We start from the raw sequence: 19,851 nt of genomic DNA, 5'->3' as shown, positions 1-19,851 counted from the left end.
TGCATCGATGCACTACACCATGCATCGATTCATAAATCCTATTCGATGTTTGTATTTAATGGGGTGCATCGATGTACTCCTTATGCATCGATGCATTCAATGTTTTCTTTTTAAATTAATGCATCGATGCACTTCATGTGCATCGATGCACCTTATATAATTTCTGGGATTTATCATTGATGCATCGATGCACAATGAATGTGCATCGATGCACATTGCCCAGAATTGTCATTTTAGCACGAAAATCTCTTCTTAGTCTACTTAACACTTTATATTTCCCCTCTTTTTATATCCTTAACTTGCATACTCTTACTTAAGCTAATTATTATCCTTTCCATACTTTTAAAACTTAGAAATCCAATTCTCCATGTAGAGTTTAAGAATCTAACCCAAATTCCAACATGTTCTAATTTGAATTCTAACACTTCATACTTTTTAGTTAGCTTTATGACAAGTCAAATCCCACTTCTAATTCTTATTATGAGCTCTAATCCAAGATTTCACTTTTCTACTTCCTTTCTTTGATTCTTCATATACTCCTCATCTTATGGTTTTAAGATAATTTAAGCTTTCCTTAAGCTTAGTTATTATCTAAGGATCAATAAGAAACCTTAAATTCATCAAGAATTTGATCAATAAGAAAACTTACCTTTAGCTTTGTCTTCACGGCAGAGAGAAGAAGAATGAAGAAGAAAGAAATATCCATAACCTTGTTTCTCTCATTAGCTTTCCACGTGGTTTATTAAATATCCTTAAGAAACCTTTAATTATTTTCCTTGTCAAAAGTCTCATTTGCCCCTTTAGTTCCCCATGCTTTACTAACTGATCCTACACCAAATATTTCAATCAATTCCTTCAACTTTCAATTTATCAACTTTGATCACTAAATTTTAAAATTTCACAATTTAATCACTAACCCGGTATGAAGGATGTTACAACCACTAACAGAAATTTTCTTATTAAGTAAAAAAAATCAAGTACCGCTTCATGATTAATCACTAATTTTGTAGGATAAAATATTTTAATAGTAACTAAACTATGTTAAAATTTTAGATATTAAACTTTCAAAAGTTATATAATAGATATTGAATACGATCATTTTAACTGTCATTAAAAGGGTGAAGTGATATATTAAATTAATAAATTAGTCTCATTTACCCCTCAACTATAAATAAAGTTCAATTTTTTTAATAATTTTTAATTTTTTAAGTAACAATTCTAAAAAAATCTTTTTGAAAAATTATAGAAAATTATACTTTATTTTTAAAATCATAACCCTATGAATTTGTTAATTCATCAAATTATTTTATGAACAATGTTTTATTTAGTTATAATTAAATTTATAAAATTGTAATTTATAATTTTGAGATGTAGACGCTCATTTTTTCCGAAGTTCATTCGAGTCTTTGTTTATATATATTACTTATTAATAATTATTTATTAATTACGCTTGTAGTCATATATATAACATTAATTTAAAATACACTAAATGTGATCGTTTTTTTTACAGGCTTATAGCAGATCAAACAATTTAAATCGATCCCATCAGTTACAAATTATCCCAACCCGTGCCCAATTGGAGCAAGCCCGAACTGCTCAGATTCGCGCGTGCAAACAACCGTGGGAGCCTCCGCTTGCCAGCTGCCTCACTTGTTCAACTGTCTTCAATCGTACCTGCAACAAAAAAGGAGGGATGAAAACCGCATTAGGAAACAGTTTTAAGTGGGTGGGGGGTTATATGTTCATAGGGAAAAACTGTAAACGGGTAATCTACCTTGTAAGAAGAAGGGAGAGGAGAGTATGTCCACAACAATGGAGGGCGTCTTCTGCTACTGGATTAGAAAAGAAAAATACAGTGTAACAGAGTCTTCTTCTTCCCCCCACCCCCGAAAAAGTACAGAGTAAAGGGTTTTTTCTTTCATTTTTATACAAAGAGCAATAAAAAGCTTTGGCCATTTTTTTTTCTTTCCTTTCGAATTACACAGTATAAAAATAACCTAGCAAGAGGTATTCAAGATTTTTTTTAGCAACTATTTCTCATTTCTTATATACCAAACCAAAAACATACATGGACAAGGTGAGTTAGCTTTGTTACCTTGCTCGACTCTGTTTTTCAATGGCGTCGAATCTATTGTATGGTGGTTAGTCTAGCGTCAGAGAACGAGAGGAACTTCTCTCCGGAGGGAAGAGATTGAAAAAGAAAAGGAAAAACCCAAAAAACGTTACCTTGGGTGGAGGATATTCCCGGTTTTCCTCATCAGGAGTCAAGGATTCATCATCCATCGAAGGTATATCTTTAAAACCTCTCCATTTTCGTGTTGCGTTTGGGATTTGTTGGGCTCGTTTTAGGTTTGGGATTGTGGGTTTTTGGTTCCGAGAGTAAAAGAGAGTTGTAGGAAACGTTTAGCCTTTTCTACCACCAACTGACGACAGTCGGAAAAGGGGCGATATATAGGTGGCCATGATGCTTGCCTTGGCCGAAAGGGAGGGAAAAAATAGAGAGGTGAAGATAGGCTTTCGGCCGCATAGGAGATGAGGGACAGATAAGAGGTAAAGTTGGGATCTTCTCGGCTCCCTTCATTTCGATTGTTCGGCGATGAAAAGTTTCCAATAATGGTCGGCTGGTAGCTTCATTTGGTCTTTAAGGATGATAGTCGGCCGAGGAAAGGTGAGAGGGATAGAATATGAGAGGAGGAGAACGACGTTGGGGAGATGTTCGGTTTAGCAAAGTACTGAAATGTTTGGGATTTATCATGAAAGTTGGGTTAATATAAGGCGTTACCGGATATATTAAAAGATATTTAATAAATTTAGTTTAGCGTTACTGGAAATATTAAGTAATAATAATGTAGTATGTCTAAATCATGAAGAAATATTAAAAAAATTGACAACCGGCAAACTTAACTTGTCGGTTTATGTCGATACTTTAAAAAAATGTATCGATCCACATCAATATAACAAAAAAAATATGACAAAACCGGTCACGAACAATTAAAAGAAGAATTTAAAGAAGAATTTAAAGAAGAATCAGTTTTAGCGCCTATAAAGTGTCGATTCTTTATAAATATGTATCGATTTACAATAATATAACAGGAAAAAATATGATAAAACCGGTCTCGAAAAGACAAAACCGGGTAAGGCGCTACCAGATATATTGAAAGTGTCGATACTTTAATATAAGTATCGACACTTTGTAGATTTAAAAGAGAAGCATTTTTATCTTCTATAAAGTGTCGATATTTTATAACAATGTATCGATCCAAAACGATATAACAGGTAAAAATATGAAAAAATCGGTATCTAAAAGACAACCGTTCTAGAGCGACCAGATATATTGTAAGTGTTGATACTTTAATATAAGTATCGACACTTTGTTAATTTAAAAGAGAAGCATTTTTAGCGTCTATAAAGTGTCGATACTTTATAAAAATATATCGATCCATAACGATATAACAAGTAAAAATATGACAAAACTGGTATAGAGCGACCATATATATTTAAAGTGTCGATACTTTAATATAAGTATCGACACTTTGTGAATGTAAAAGAGAAGCAGTTTTAGCGTCTATAAAGTGTCGATACTTTATAACAATGTATCGGTCCACAACGATATAACAGGTAAAAATATGACAAAACCGGTTTCGAAATGACAAAACCGGTAAAGCGCTACCGGATATATTGAAAGTGTCGATACTTTAATAAGTACGCGTAATAAATTATCGATACTTTCAAAGAAATATGTAATTATACTATTGAAAGTATGGACACATGACATAAAAGTATCGATACTTTTGTAGTTGTATCGATTAAATATAAATAACATATCCGGTGAAAATATAAAGGACATAGTTAAATATCCTCTGAAAAATAGATAAAACGGACTAGTTTTTGAAATCGAAGCGTAATTGTTGCTGCATTTCAGAATGCGTTTATAAAGCGAAGTTTGTTTGTTTGTTGCTGCAGTCGAACTAAAAAGTACGTTATCGAAACCCTAGTTTTTTATTATAACAGTAATCATAAATAGAGTTTTTATGTGTTGTTTGGAGTTTTGGAGTAAAGAAGCATTTGTGACCGATTACAGGTAGAAAGTGATATTCTATGTAAAATATAAATATCGATACTTTTATTAAATATTATAGGTAAAAAATGATATTATATGTTGTATAAATGTGTCGATACTTGGAGTATTGAGTGTTTCTATTCATTTGAAGGAAATAGGAATTAGGGTTTTTAGGTTTGGTTTGAGGATTTCGAATCGAAGCCAAGAAGGATTTGGGATCGATTATATAATTTTATAGGTAGAAAATAAATATGGATACCTGTATATAATATTTTAGGTAGAAAATGATATTTTAGGTTGTATAAATGTGCTGACACATTTTGTAGTGGCCATTCAAATTCTTTTGAAGAAAACCGTTTTACCACAAGAGTAGTTATCTATATTTGTATATTGAATAAAGTGTATGTAACAAGTATTTGATTTGATTTGCGTAAACTGATATATGAAGGAAAAATGGAGTCAATGGGTGGAAATATTGTTGGTGGCGCATATGACTTTGAAATTGAGGCCGAGACTCGAAAGGAACCAAAGGGTTGATATATGTACTTCTAGTATGTATCAATGTCTTTTTGTTATTATTGTTGAAATGATAATTAGATTAAAATATTTAAGAACTTTAAATTGATGACAAATTTTAAATGTTGACAGTATGATCGATGCAAAATAATGAAGGAAAGTGGCGAACACATCGGTTCGGTATGTAAATTGAAATTGACATTGAGTATTATTTAGCGTTAATGTATTGATTAAAAAATATTTATGCTTAATATTTGGTGAGAAATTATGTGTTGGAGAAATGGAATTCGATGACTGATGCTCAGAAGGAACCTTACATCGCACAGTCAAAGATGGATAGTGAAGAATACAAAGAATGGAGGAAAGCACATGAAAAGAATGTATTCATTAAACTTGTAAATACGTTGATACAAAATATATAAGAAATATAACATTATATATTGTTAAAAAAATGTAGGAAGTCTCGACAATGTGCAACATTAAAATGGTGAATTCATTAATTATACACCTTAAAGAGAAGGGTCAATTGAATGTACTGGGAGAAATGAGTTTGGATCGTTGGTAGGAGTAAGGGATCGACCTATTCGGAGGGAATTGTGTCGATCCTTGATGGCGCAATTTGATGTCAAACAATGTATTGCTAAATATGGTGATTTTTCATTTCCTCTCGGGATCCCATGTGTTGCAGCCGTCTTGGGGGTAGGAAATGAAGGCAAAAGTGTTGTAGAAGTCTCTAAGAGTAAGAACTGGAAAGCACTTGCCTCCGAATATGGTTTCAAGCAGAAGGTGACATATGTTGAACTTGAAGAGGAAATCAAAAGTGGATCTTACGGGGAGGGGATGAGTTGAAGGCCCGAGTTCTATTGTATCTTGTCGGGATCTTTCTTTGTCCAACGGGTGATACGTCAACGAACAAGGACTATATGAAGCTCATTTGCGATGAAGGCTTGAAGGGTGAATTCAATTGGGCTGAATATGTCCATTCAAGATTGATTGAATCAATAATCACCTTTAAAAAGGGCAGCCAGAGATACTTCAAAGGGTGTATAGCAATCTTAGAGGTAAATGAGTTCAATAACATTTTTGTTTTTTTATATAAAATGATAATATAGTTATTATATAAAATTATAAATTTTATTATAAATGCAGGTTGCACTGTTCAATTTTTGGTCGGGCTGTGAGGCAGTGCCGACTTATAAAAGAACTGGAGTGGCACGCATCCGTGCATGGGGGAAGGAATAGGTGGTTAGAGTGATGGCGAAGTTGAAGTTGGATAGACCGAGAAAGCAATAAAGGGTAATAAATGTAATTAAATAATATTAAGAATATAATCAATGCCTTAATATTGTAATTTAATTTTGAAGGTTATTGGCAAGGATGTAGTGGAGGCAGAGGAGAAGGAAGAAGAGATGGTTGTATTGGGGGATGACGGTGAGGGGGATGGCGGTGAGGGAAAACAGAGTAAATTCAATATTTTGATGTCTGAATTTTGAATTTTGATGTCTGAATTGGCTGATATAAAAAAATCCAATTTGATATCATGCAAAGACAATCAAGAGTCGAAGAGAAACTTGAGAGGCATAAGGGGGAAGTGGAAGGAAAAATAGATGGAGTGGTGAAAGAAGTTGAGGTGTTGAAGGGTGAAGTGGTGAAAGAAGTTGAGGAGTTGAGGGGTGAACTTAAGATGGTGAGGGGTGAAAAAATTGATGGAGTGATGAAGGAGGTAGTGGAATTGAGGAGTGAACTTACGGGGGTGAAGGGGGTGGTTGATGAATACTTGGATGAAGGGTAAAAATAGAAGGGTGAAATAAAAGAGATGAAGAGCTATGTAGAGCAAAAATACGATGAACTGAAAAAATATGAAGAAGAAAAGAGGGAGGAAGAATAAAAGAGGGAGGAAGAAGAAAAGAGGGAGGAAGAAGAAAAGATGGAGGAAATGAGTAGGAAGGATGTCGATGTGATCTATACACCGGAGAGTGTTATAGATGCATATTTGGATTCAGAATGTCCTGCACCCCAGAAGAAGAAGCAAAAGGTAAGTTGAATAAAAGAAAACTTAATTTGATTTTTATCATGTTGTTGTGACAAAAATTTGTATGCAAAATTGTAGGTTGAAAAAGCGGATATTCCAAGCGGAATTGATGACATCAAAGCTGAAATTTGTGATTATTTATGGAATAGTGGGTTAGAATCGGGGTAAGTGAAATATATTGCTTTGTGAGTGATATTTAAATATTTCATGACAAGATATTAATCCTAATGATTCATACAGATATTCTGTAATCTCAATGGGAAATCAATTCGCTAATATATCCGACGTTGCAACGTTGAAGCCTACGGAATAGGTTGGCGGTGTGGTAAGTGAAAAGTAAAAAATGTTAAAACCTATTGAATATGTTCTGATTGTGTAATTAATTTTGTTAGGTTATTGATTTGCTCTCCTAGACAGTATGCTACGATTCGAAAAAGTCACTCCGGAGGATTGGCTACCTTCCATACCACTTAGCGGTGAGTTAAATTAATAAATGTTGAAAAATAGTGTTATAGACGGTAAATTAATAATGATTGTTGCTTAATTACAGCAACAGACGTTGGATGAAAACATCAAAGTAAGTGTTGAGAGTATTGCTACATTTTAGGATCCCATATTGGGTAACTATGTGAAATTCACCGAATGTGAGAAGGTAAGACACCATACGAATTGCAAATGATGTTATCGGATATAGAATGTTGAATTTTGTCAAATTGGGTGTGAAATTTGTTGCAAATCATGATCACAATAAACTACCTTAATTCACATTGGTATATGTTGGTGTTGGATATGGTAGATCATGTTGCAACAATATATGATAGTCTGTTTACATCTAAAGCAGCTAAACAAAGAGTGAATGATGCTAAGAGATTGGTATGTATGAAAGGACATTATGTAAATTATAATGCATATTTTGTTTGGATCATAACTTCATATTTTTTAATACAGATGAAAATATTAGATAGTTAAAATAAGAAATTCAATTGGGTAGAAGAATGTGGATCTCTAGTAAAGTTCCCCTTGAAAATTTTCAAATTTGTGGAGCATAAGAAGAATGAGCAATTGAATGGGTATAAGATGTTATCATAAATAGAAAGCTTAATTTATGCAGGTTTAATAATTGACATGTGTGGATATAATTTCAAATTTATCCAGGTTTAAATAGATATGATTGTGGCATGTATGTGATGATGTGGATGGAATCGATTGGTTCTACAGGGGCAACTGGTGATTTTGTAAGTGGAATTAAAAATTCGTTTGTGGTTAAATTGTTAAAAGTCGTAGATTGAATGTTGTGGTTTACAATACTTAATGTAATGACAATTTGAATATAGGTTGTTGGAGAGTGGGACGATCACGAATATTAAACGTTCTCGTAAGCCACAATCAAAATCATTGAAGACAGGAGATAACAAAAGCTTCCATGAGACACAAGAATAACAAAAGGAAGCGATGATGTAAATATAAAGTTAAATTTGTATAAGATTTATAATTTTGTATACGATTTATAATTTTGTATGTGGATGTAATTATGTATGAGATGAGAAAAGTTAGCAGTAGGTTGTTGTACATGTTTCTTATACACAGTAAGAGTCATGTTGATACTTACGATATATGGAGATCGTTGTCTGCATTATTCCAAATATCATCATAATTGTCATCATGTGCGAGACTGAATGGTCATTCCATATAGAGAGTATGTACAATAACTACAAAAATCAATAACTTTAAAATAAAAGGTAAATTTACAATGTAGTTGGTAAAAATAGACTTTTTTAATGAAAAATTAATAAACACAAAGATTTGTTTCCAACATTTTGTCCAGTATGGTTCCCAAATGTTAAGTTTCCAAAAATAGGTAAGCATATGTGTCGATACAGTTATAAAAAGTGTCGATCCCAAAAACATCAAAACCCATAATTATAATGTAATAGGTAATTTTGTAATATAGCCGGTATAAATATACTAGTTTTATGTGAGAATGGGTCTACATAATGTATCAGCACTTTTTCATTATGTGTCGATATTTTTTGTCCAGAATGAATGCACAAAATGATGAACGAATAAAGTGTCGATACATTTATTGAAAGTGTCGATCCCAGAAATATCGAAACCCGTAAATATAATGTAATAGGTAAATTTACAATGTAACCGGTATAACTAAACCGATTTTATGAAAGAATAGGTCTACATAATGTATCGACACTTATGTAATTTGTGTCGATACTGTTTGTCCAGAAGGAATGCCCAAAAAGGGAGCACGCAACAAGTGTCGTTACATTTATAGACAAGTATCGATCCTATAAACACCGAAACCCATAATTATAATGTAATAGGTAATTTTTCAATGTAACCGGTATACATATACCGGTTTTATGAGAGAATAGGTCTACAATATGTATCGACACTTGTGTAATTTGTATCGATACTTTTGGTCCAGAAGGAATGCCCAAAAAGGGTGCACCATTAAGTGTCGATACATTTATAAAAAGTGTTGATCCCAAAAACATCTAAACCCATAATTATAATGTAATAGGTAATTTTGTAATATAACCGGTATAAATATACCTGTTTTATGTGAGAATAGGTCTACATAATATATCGACACTTTTTTTTGTGTCGATACTTTTTGTCCAGAATGAATGACCAAAAGGATGAACACATAAAGTTTCGATATATTTATAAAAAGTGTCAATACCAGAAATATCAAAACCCATAAATATAATGTAATAGGTAAATTTAAAATGAAACCAATATAACTATACCAGTTTTATGAGAGAATAGGTCTACAACATGTATTGACGCTTGTGTAATTTGTGTCGATACTTTTATCCAGAATGAATACCAAAAGGGTTGAACGCATAAAGTGTCGATACATTTTTAAAAAGTGTTGATCCCAAAAACATCAAAACCGATAATTATAATGTAATAGGTAAATTTACAATGTAAATGATATAAATAGACCGGTTTTATGAGAAAATTGGTCATCATAAAGTATCGACAATTGTTAAATTTGTGTCGATACCATTTTAAATATCGTGTGTTTTCCCCCTTCATTATTTATTGATTATAATTGATACAAACTTCATATCAAGAAACCCTAAACCTAAAGGCAAAATAAACTCTTCCTCTCCGACGAATACTAGCATTATCATAACAGTGACGATCAGATATTTAGGTAAATTTATCATTATTTTATGGGTTTGATTTATTTCCACATTGGAGTTTTTTTTCCTGAATGTGTTTGTGTTCCAATGTAATAGCATCCACACCAAAAATGGCTCCAAAACGTCAGCGTCAGAAGCGCGGTCTTTCTCAAAGCTCTTCTCAACCCAGGTCTTCTCAACCATAACCTCATTCTCAAACAATCTCTTCTTCTGAGGAAATCAGGTTGTTCGAAACTATGAACTTTAGATCTGATACGGAGAAATAAAGATGGCATACGAGTTTTAAAGTAAGGAAGATTCGTCCCGAACGTGTCATTGACCTGGGTTTCTTGTTTGATGATAAATATGCATTTAGTTTTAAATCCATATTTACATCTTGGGGTTGGCTTGAATTCCTTGGTGTAGAACCAAAATATTACCCCAACCTAGTTAGAGTCTTCTACAACAATGCTTCCTTACAGCACGAGCCTAATAAGACTAATATAATAGAAATTAATACCCATGTCATGGGGAAGGATATATATATATCTCTGGAAACTATTGCGGAGGGTCTAGGTGTCGAGAATAAAGGGGATTCAAATGAAAATAATTTAGATACTACAATACAACGGGTTGCTAGAAATAGCCCAATTCACCTAGATGTAGAGTCGAGAGTGTTTCACAAAATGCTCTCTTGGTATATCCGACCTACTGGGGGAAACCTTTCAACGCTTCGAGACATCGATTATTGGTGGATAGCAAAGTATAAATATAAAATGGCTCCAAACATTGCTAAACTGATATTTAATACAATTATATATATGGTCAGAAAGGGAGCAACAATTTCAACTTCACTACCATATGGATGTGTCATCATCCATCTGTTGAATAAGAAAGAAGTTGATTTTTCGCATGACGCCCCTGTTCGATTAACCCACAAGATTGACATGTTGTTTATTAAAAAAATAGGATATGATTTTGTTGAAAAAGTCGGTTGGAAGCATGTCAAGGAGGTCGGATTAGATCAAGAGAGGGAGGAAATAGACCCAATTGGCCATGAAGACGACTAACCAATTGGAGACGCAATGATGGAAAAAGCTCCAGAAGCTCCAAAAGATCCAGTTGGAGAGGTCACAATTAAGACGGTGATAGAATACATGGTCAATTTTCGGGAGCATATTGATTCCCTTGTGAGTGGAATATGAGTCGATATTTCATCATTGCGCGATGAAGTCTCCATGTTGCGTGACGAATTACGTCAACGAAATCAAACAAGTTAGGTAATTAATTATTTATGTTTCTAAACATTTACACGTTCTGAAATGTATTTTATTTTCTTTTAACAGATGTGGACAACCAAGAGGTTAATGAAGATGAAGATGATAATCAATATGATGATGATGATGATTATGATTATGATGATCCAAACAAGTATATCGTGTCTGTAACGTCGCCTGCAAGAAAACTTATAATTTTTTATGTCAATGGTGTCCTTGCCTACATCCCAAGACATCCAAAAGGTTTTAATTCTATTCTTTTGTATCCATTATTTTAACATATAAGCTTAGAACTTTAATCTCATTTTCTTCATGTTGTAGATGTTGTCCTCAGAAGATGATTATATGAATTTATGCATTTTTGTGTAGACAATTTTGTTGTTGCCATTTGGTCTTCTAAGATGAGGTTAGAACTGTTGAGCAATTGAATTACTGTAGCTAAAATCGTTAATATACAATTAAATTTTAACATTCAAACTTGATTTCAATCTCAGGCATAACATCGACCCTGTACTTGAGAAACTACCTTTATTGTCTGACCATTTTCTATTCACTTGGGTAAGATGAATCTCATTACAGTTTGCTGACTTTTATTTGTCTATGATTCCTACATATTTATGTTCGACTGTTTGTGAACAGGATCAAGCAAATTGCAAAACATACGATAATGTTACCTACTAAAAAGATCTCAATGATGTTTGGAACGCGTTTCCATATTTTAACGACCTAAATACACTATTGGTCGATGATTCACCGGAAAAAATGATTTATAATCCGGTAAGTTACATTTATGCAATATGTTTTTCCAGTTAAACAGGTGTTCATACATTGATTGATTAACAATTTATGTGTTTATATAGAAATACAATTACATATGTCCACATTCCTTTGACGATGCTTCACATTCGAGCGACAATGCTCTAGGTATGACACAAATTTATTCCTGCTTATGCGAATTTAGTAGTAAAATTGCACCTCATTAGTTTGATAATTGAAATTATTTATATATGTCCTAAGAAAAAGGCAGTAACATACGAGAGTATTTGGAAAATTTGTTGAATGCGCCTAATGTTCCGGACTTCGTTAGAAATAACCCTTTTTCATCGATTTAATTTCGTTGTGGGTACATTATTTGAACATTGTTATGTATAAATTTCTTGTGTATGTATGTTTTGGTTTAATTATCTTGTGTGTATATCTTCATTCGGATGGGATGCGTTGTGCATAACAAAACAATCTATCTATCTCTTCCATGTGAGTACTTTATTCCCACCATGTGACAACCCCATCAACTCACAACTCAACTTTGAACTCAATCAATATTGTCTTTTACCCACGTGATGGTTCATAACGTATGTTACTTGAACAATATGAATCAATTATGCAATTTCATTTATAAGGTAACAACTTACCTTTTTCAAAACTTATTAACTTAGCTAATATGCATGTTATCATTGATTATTCCATATTTGCTTCTCTGTATACAGATACATTTGAGGATTATTGAAATATCAATACTAGTTATTAATGTATTTTACATATGCATGCAAATGTATCGAAACACATTATTAAAGAATCGTTTTCTATAATCTCCACAACAAAGTTTTCATACATAAAGTTTCCAAACTTAAAGTTTCCCATAAAGTCTCGATATAGTTTTAAAAAGTATCGATCCCAGAAACATCGAAATCCATAAATATAATGTAATAGGTAAATTTACAATGTAACCATTATAACTAAACCGATTTTATGAGAGAATAGGTCTACATAATGTATCGACACTTCTGGAATTTGTGTCAATACTGTTTGTCCAGAATGAATGCCCAAAAAGGGTACACCCATAAAGTGTCGATACTTTTTAAAAAAGTATCGATCCCAAAAACATCGAAACCCATAATTATAATGTAATAGGTAATTTTGTAATATAACCGGTATAAATATACCGGTTTTATGTGAGAATAGGTCTACATAATGTGTCGACACTTTGTAATGTTGTGTCGATACTTTTTGTCCAGAATGAATGCCCAAAAGGGTAAACGCATAAAGTGTCGATACATTTATAAAAAGTATCGATCCTAAAAACATCGAAACCGATAATTATAATGTAATAGGTAAATTTAAAATGTAACCGGTATAAATAAACCAGTTTTTTGAGAAAATACATATACATAATATATCGACACTTGTGGAATTTGTGTCGATACTTTTGGTCTACAAGGAAAATCCAAAAAGGGTGCACCCATAAAGTATCGACACATGTTTAAACAGTATCGATCCCTAAAACATCAAAACCCATAAATATAATGTAATAGGTAATTTTGTAATATAACCTGTATAAATCTACCGGTTTTATGTCAGAATAGGTCTACATAATGTGTCGACACTTTTGAATGACGTGTCGATACGTTTTGTCCAGAATGAATGCCCAAAAGGGTGAACGAATAAAGTGTCGATACATTTATAAAAAATATCGATTCCAAAAACATCGAAACCAATAATTATAATGTAATAGGTAAATTTATAATGTAACTGGTATAAATATACCGGTTTTATTTTAAAATAGGTGAACATAATGTATCGACACGTTTTAGATTTGTGTCGATACTTTTTGTCCAAAATTAATGCCAAAAGGGTTGCAAGCATATAATGTTGATACATTTTTTAAAAAGTATCGATCCCAAAAACATCGAAACCGATAATTATAATGTAATTGGTAAATTTACAATGTAACCGGTATAAATGTACCGGTTTTATGAGAAAATAGGTGAACATAATGTATCGACACGTTTTAGATTTGTGGCGATACTTGTAAATAACGCGTTTTTTCTTCATTCATTATTTATATGTAACGCTATAAACCTCAAATCAACAAACCCTAAAAGCAGTTCTCTTTTCCTCCTCTGTGACAAATACCAGTGTTCATAACAGTTACGATCAGTTATTCATGTAAATTTCTCGATATTATGGTATTGATTTCCAGATTGGACACTTTTTCACTTCTTGTGTTCGATAGGTATGTTGTCGAAACCCTAATTTTTTTAGAAAATCTTCAGAAATAGGGGTTAGGTTTTAAAGTTTGTTGTTTGTGAATGGTTATAAGTTGCAAGTTCAATTTTTGTTCGCGAAGATGATGACCTTCAAATCTCTATAGTCTTACTGAATGCGAAAGGATAAAGGAAGCTCATAATCATGTTGACAACATAGCCAATAAAACCCCTTGCAGGGTCCAAATAGTAAGCTAGGAATTGGTAAGGCAAGCTTCTTTTGAGAGTTTAGGGTTTAGAGCCCTCCAACGTAAGGAGTGCATGATTGAACATGACGTATAATAGTTGTATTCAGTTGTTGAAGAATTGTTCTTAATTTTATATAAGGATAGTTGTATTCAATTATTAGAAAGTGAAGTCAAATTTTTTATTAAGCAATGCGATTTAATTATTTAACTTTTGTTTAATAAATTTACATACAATTTTAAAAAATATTAATAATATCAAAAGTAAATTATGAAATTTCAATATATTTTAAAAAAAATAATTATTTTTTTTGAAATTATTACTTAAAAATATTAAAAAATATTAAACAAATTTAGTCACAATTGAGGGGGAATGCTTTTTATCAATTTAAAATGTCATATCATTTTTTAATGATCGATGCTTATATTTTTAATAAATCATATAATTTAATACTTATTTTAAAATTTTTAAAAAATTAAATGATTAAAAATATTGTTTTATCAGAGTTTAATGATCATTTATAGTTTTACTTTATTTTAATTGAATTAGTAATATGATATAATATTTCGCTTTAGTAATATGGTAAACAAATAAAGGAAAGAGATGGGAAAATGAAACAACAAAATCGAAGAGACAAAACTTGTTAACACCAGGATCGACAATAAAATAAATAGTGATCTGCAATCAAAGATTGAAATGTGTAATAACCATTTTTTACTGCCCACACTTGACCTGATCCATTTTATTCGATCCATTTGAAAGTTAGAAATCGAATGAAACACTAGGAGTGTTCATTAATTGGTTTTAATCAAGTTAATACATTAAATTAAATTTCAGTTTAATTAATCGATCGGTTGATTAAATATTAGATTGGTTATTAGTTAAATATTTTAGAGTTTGATTATTGATTAATTTAGTTTGAAATCAGTTAATTAATCGAATTTAATGAAAATATTAAATATATTACATATATATTTTATGCTCAAACTCATTAATAGTTAAGACCCAACTATTTTTTAACCACAATGAACTCGTTGAAAATTTAAAGACCCAATCAAATTTTAACCCAAATGAAAAAAAAAATACATCTGTTAAACTCAAATTAATCTAACTAAAGATTTTAAAAAATCAATTAGTTTGGTTACTGATCGAGTAACTAAATTTTATTCGGTTCTGTAACACCCTAAACCCAAATGGGTATAATGTATCACATTGGGCCACCAAGGTAACCCCTGATTTTCAAAACCTGCTTATTTTTATTTCAAACATATTGAATGGTATCATGAAAGGCGTAATGACAATTATAACACATTTTATAATCCGGAGCTTCTGACACATAATTTAAAATCAAAATAATACAACTTGAAGTTTATATCTCAAATACATGAGTAACGTCCTATTAATACATATGCCCACTAAAGCTACAATACAGTACTCTGAAAGAGATACTGGAAGTCCTACTACAACGATACTCTACGAACACTTCCCTTAATCAAGCTAATAACCTACTTACGCTAATAATTGCTAATCTAGAGCAACATAATGAGTTTCATAAACACAAACATGCTAAAGACATGGTAGTAAGTAGTAGGTACATGCATGATCTCAATCAAGTGTTACCTACTTAGGGTTTAACTGTTATATTACTGAAGTGAGAGCCTCACACTTCCCTTAATCCTCTACTAAGGGCCTCTCCTTGAATACACCACTAAAGGGTTTCTAACCCTAATAACTATAACTAATGTACATTATCTAAATGCGATACTAACACTCCTGTGCACTATCTAAATGCAACACTGCTAGTATATGGTCTTACATAGCCATCAGACACTAGAAAACTGAGGATACCACACCTGAATAACCCACCCCGCCCGAGTGTTTGGCCTTGTGCCTAAATTAACCAAAAAAGTACCTCGCGTATTTGCTTAGGTGTTCTTGGATATCCTATACCATAAGACGATCGTCATCTGCAGTAATGGATTGATGTAACTATACATGCAAACTTAAGGCCCAAAGGCCACACAACACTGACATCACTAACCCATTTCTCGTGAGTGTTCAGACCTCACGCCCTAATTAGCCTCTGGAGTGCATCACGCACTGATAATACCCCACTAAGGTAAATAAGGTAGCCTAACTACACACACTAGTGTAGCTCGATAACTAAAGTGAGGTTGGCCTCTCACTAACTGTTATCTCACTCGTTCTCTCAACTAGAACGTTACGCAAGGGTTCATTAGTATGTTACTGTTGTTGGTTTATTAAATGACTCTATTTTTGGTCATTTGTTACTTGAGGGCATTTAATTCATTTTCTCTTTCTAGAAAAACCTCTATTAGTTTCAGGATTTTACGACAATATCGATTCTTCTCTTCACTTGCTATATTATTTACTGGCCTGATACCTAACTCAGGTTCCACACTAAGTAACGATACTCTAGTTGCTCTTATTATGTTTTCCCTTAATCCACCCTCGAAATGGAAGGTAACTGTACGTTCTTCATTCACTAACATTCTTACTGTATACACTATGCTATTTTGTAATATGGTTGTATCGTCATACCGCTTATCGGCACCTCCTCTTGAATGATCCTTCATTCTTAAATACTCGCTACATGATCAATTGAAGATACATTGGTGCATCACACCTAATATGGTTACTTTGGTTGTAACCCACTCTTATAAGTGTCTCTAGGCCATTTTGGTCATTTACATCCCCACAGACTAACTTCTACCATTACGGACAATCCTTAGCTCTTACAGACCTTAAATAGGTCTTTCTAACCATTTAAAGTGAGTAGTATCGACACTCTACTCGTAGTATCGATACCCCTATAAATATCAGTACAAAAATGACTTTAGCTACTAAAAATGGGGCTCAGTATCGATACTGTACAACCTGAGTATCTATACTCTCCCCAGCAGTATCGATACTCTCTGTCTAAAATCCCTAGATTTTGTCCCAATTCATCCAATGTCAATACTGTTCATCACAATATTGATACTCGAACCCAAAAATATCTTATTTAAGCTCGTAAAACAACCAAAAATTATCCCAAAAGTCTTAGTTTGGCTTATAATCATGCGGTAAAGCTTTAGGAAGTAACTAGGGGTCTTAAAGTGTCATAAAAACACATTTTTTACATCAAATTCGTCATCTATGGCATGAATCAAGTTTAAATCCTAAAATGCTCAAGTACACAAATCTTAGCAATTCATCATATTTATGAAAGCCTTAACACTCCAAAGGATTAGAAATACACAACCTTGATGTTTGAATCCCAAAATGAAGCTCCTTGCTTAGTTATCTATTCCTTTGTGATTTGACTTTTTTCTTTAGCTCGAAAGATATGTTATTGGTGGAATTATGAATGAAATTGAAGCATTAAAGATGTCCAAATACTTACCTTGGACCTATGGAACTTGGGGAAGGAGAAGGAATGAAGAAAATGAAGTGAATAATGAGATGAAAGAGATTAAAAAGCCTTTATCTTTTAAAAAAAAATATGAAATTGCACATTTGATCCTTCCTCATTTTTTTACTATTCAAAAATCTCATTTTATAGCCAATTAGGCCTAATTTCCACCCAATTAAGCCCAAAAATTGACTTATTTAATTTACAAGGTCCACTTACCTCTCGATAAACCCAAAATTACTAACCCGAATTTGGGGTGTTACAGGTTCAGTTTATATTTTTTAAAATGATTCGATTAACATTTAAACAAAAAATCAGTTAATTCTCTTTTAACTAATTTGTTGGGTCAATGATGAAATTAACTATTTAAACATCACTATATAAAATACCAAATAAAAATAAATATTTTTATTTATTTGAGGCTCAGTTGTGTGGCACAGGTCTTGGCCAAACCAACCAACTCCAAACTAACCCCTTAGTAAGCCCAAATGATCTAAATTTGATTTAACTTGAGGCCCAAATCCATTAAAAAAACATACTCAATTGATCAAGGGAAATCCTAGTGATACATGCACCACAAGCATCTCATCAAAGAAAGAATAATTCTTTCAATTGATTCACACGTCGAAGCCTTGGAAAAGAAGACCAGGACAATATCAGACTTACGATGACCTTTTGAATGGGATCTAGGCATTATTTGCTCAACATATCTTCTGGAGATACGACCAATTGTCTCTTAGCTTTCCAATGGTAATTGAATTGTATCGATATGATATCGAAAACTGAAGATATGTCAATTTTAGTGAAGACAATGCATGTAGGAATTCCTATACATGATTAATACGAGATTTTATAAATATTACAAATTTTCATTATTTTTATTGATTAATTATAATATAACTTAATAAAGGATAATATACTATATTTTAAAATTATATTTACTATTTTATTAGGAGTTAAGATAAAGTTATCTCTAATTTATTTATTTTTTATTCATTTGTTACATAGGACTTTTGAAACTCCTCACTTATATAAAGGAGGTTTCATTTACCATTTTAAAACAAATCTTTTCTTGAATAATAATACAACGTGTGTCACACCATAATTTAGGGGCTAGATTTTATTAATTTAAAGTATCAAATAAAATTCGTAACAAGGGAAAAGTTGATGACCAAATTGTAAAAAATTTAAAAGTTGTAGCTCAGTTTCAAAACCTGTGGGAAGTTCAGGGACTTAGTCCTAAATTTTTCCAAATTATCCTTGTAAGTTAAAACCCAGTTAACCCCCCAATTTTCCCAAAATCTCTAATTCTCAATTTTCCCCAAATCTCAAGCCCTAGCAGCCGTCTTCGCCAAATACGTCGTCGTCCGGCTGCCACCAGTCGACCGACGTCCTCTGGAGACTTGTCCCCAACCGTCAACGATCCCAATAGATCACCGAACGTTAAATCGAAGGGAGAAAATCCAAAGTGTCACAGTCACCTTTCTCGTCAATTTCGACCGATCCGACGACCATCTCGCCTCCGCCGTCACCAATATGTTTCACGGCCAGTTTCGCTCAAAACCTGACCTGTGGGTCTTATCAACGTCTCCAGTTTCGCTGATCACCGACGTGGGTTGATGTTTGGTTTAATATTGATTTTAATTGGTTAGTTGAAGTTGTAGCAGTAATCGATCGATCACCCCGGGCTCGTCGCTACATGTACGTGGGGCTCTTCTCCAGCCATGGTTTCGTCTAAAAATGGTTGAGAGGGATCGGACCACCCTGAACTGAGTCAATTCGTTCGAGTCAACTTGTCCAAGTTAACTCATATGAGTCAACTCGTCTGAGTCAACCCATTAACTTTGACCATTGACTTTGACAGTTGACTTTGACCATTGACTTTGACCAAAAAGTCAATTTTTTTTAAATTTATATTTTTTGTTTTTGACGTCCTGAGTCTGAATCCGAAGTTCATTTTTCCAAATTCGCACTCGGTAAGCCGTTTTTCAGTGTTTTATCTTCGGATTCAATTTGGTTTTTCGATTAAGTTCAATTTCTAACGTAAATTTGTTTTCTATGTATCCGAGAAATTATTGGACGTTGGATTAAAGTTTGAGGGCAACCAAATGGAGTTTAAATGGTCGATCGATATGGCTCGTAAATCAAGGTAATATGTTGTATGGAAAATGTTGG

The sequence above is a fragment of the Hibiscus syriacus genome, unplaced genomic scaffold, assembly GCF_006381635.1.
Source record: "Hibiscus syriacus cultivar Baekdansim isolate YM2019G1 unplaced genomic scaffold, ASM638163v2 tig00110893_pilon, whole genome shotgun sequence".
Classification (NCBI taxonomy): domain Eukaryota; kingdom Viridiplantae; phylum Streptophyta; class Magnoliopsida; order Malvales; family Malvaceae; genus Hibiscus; species Hibiscus syriacus.
The sequence above is the reverse complement of the archived record's forward strand: the minus strand, read 5'-3'. Positions refer to the sequence as shown.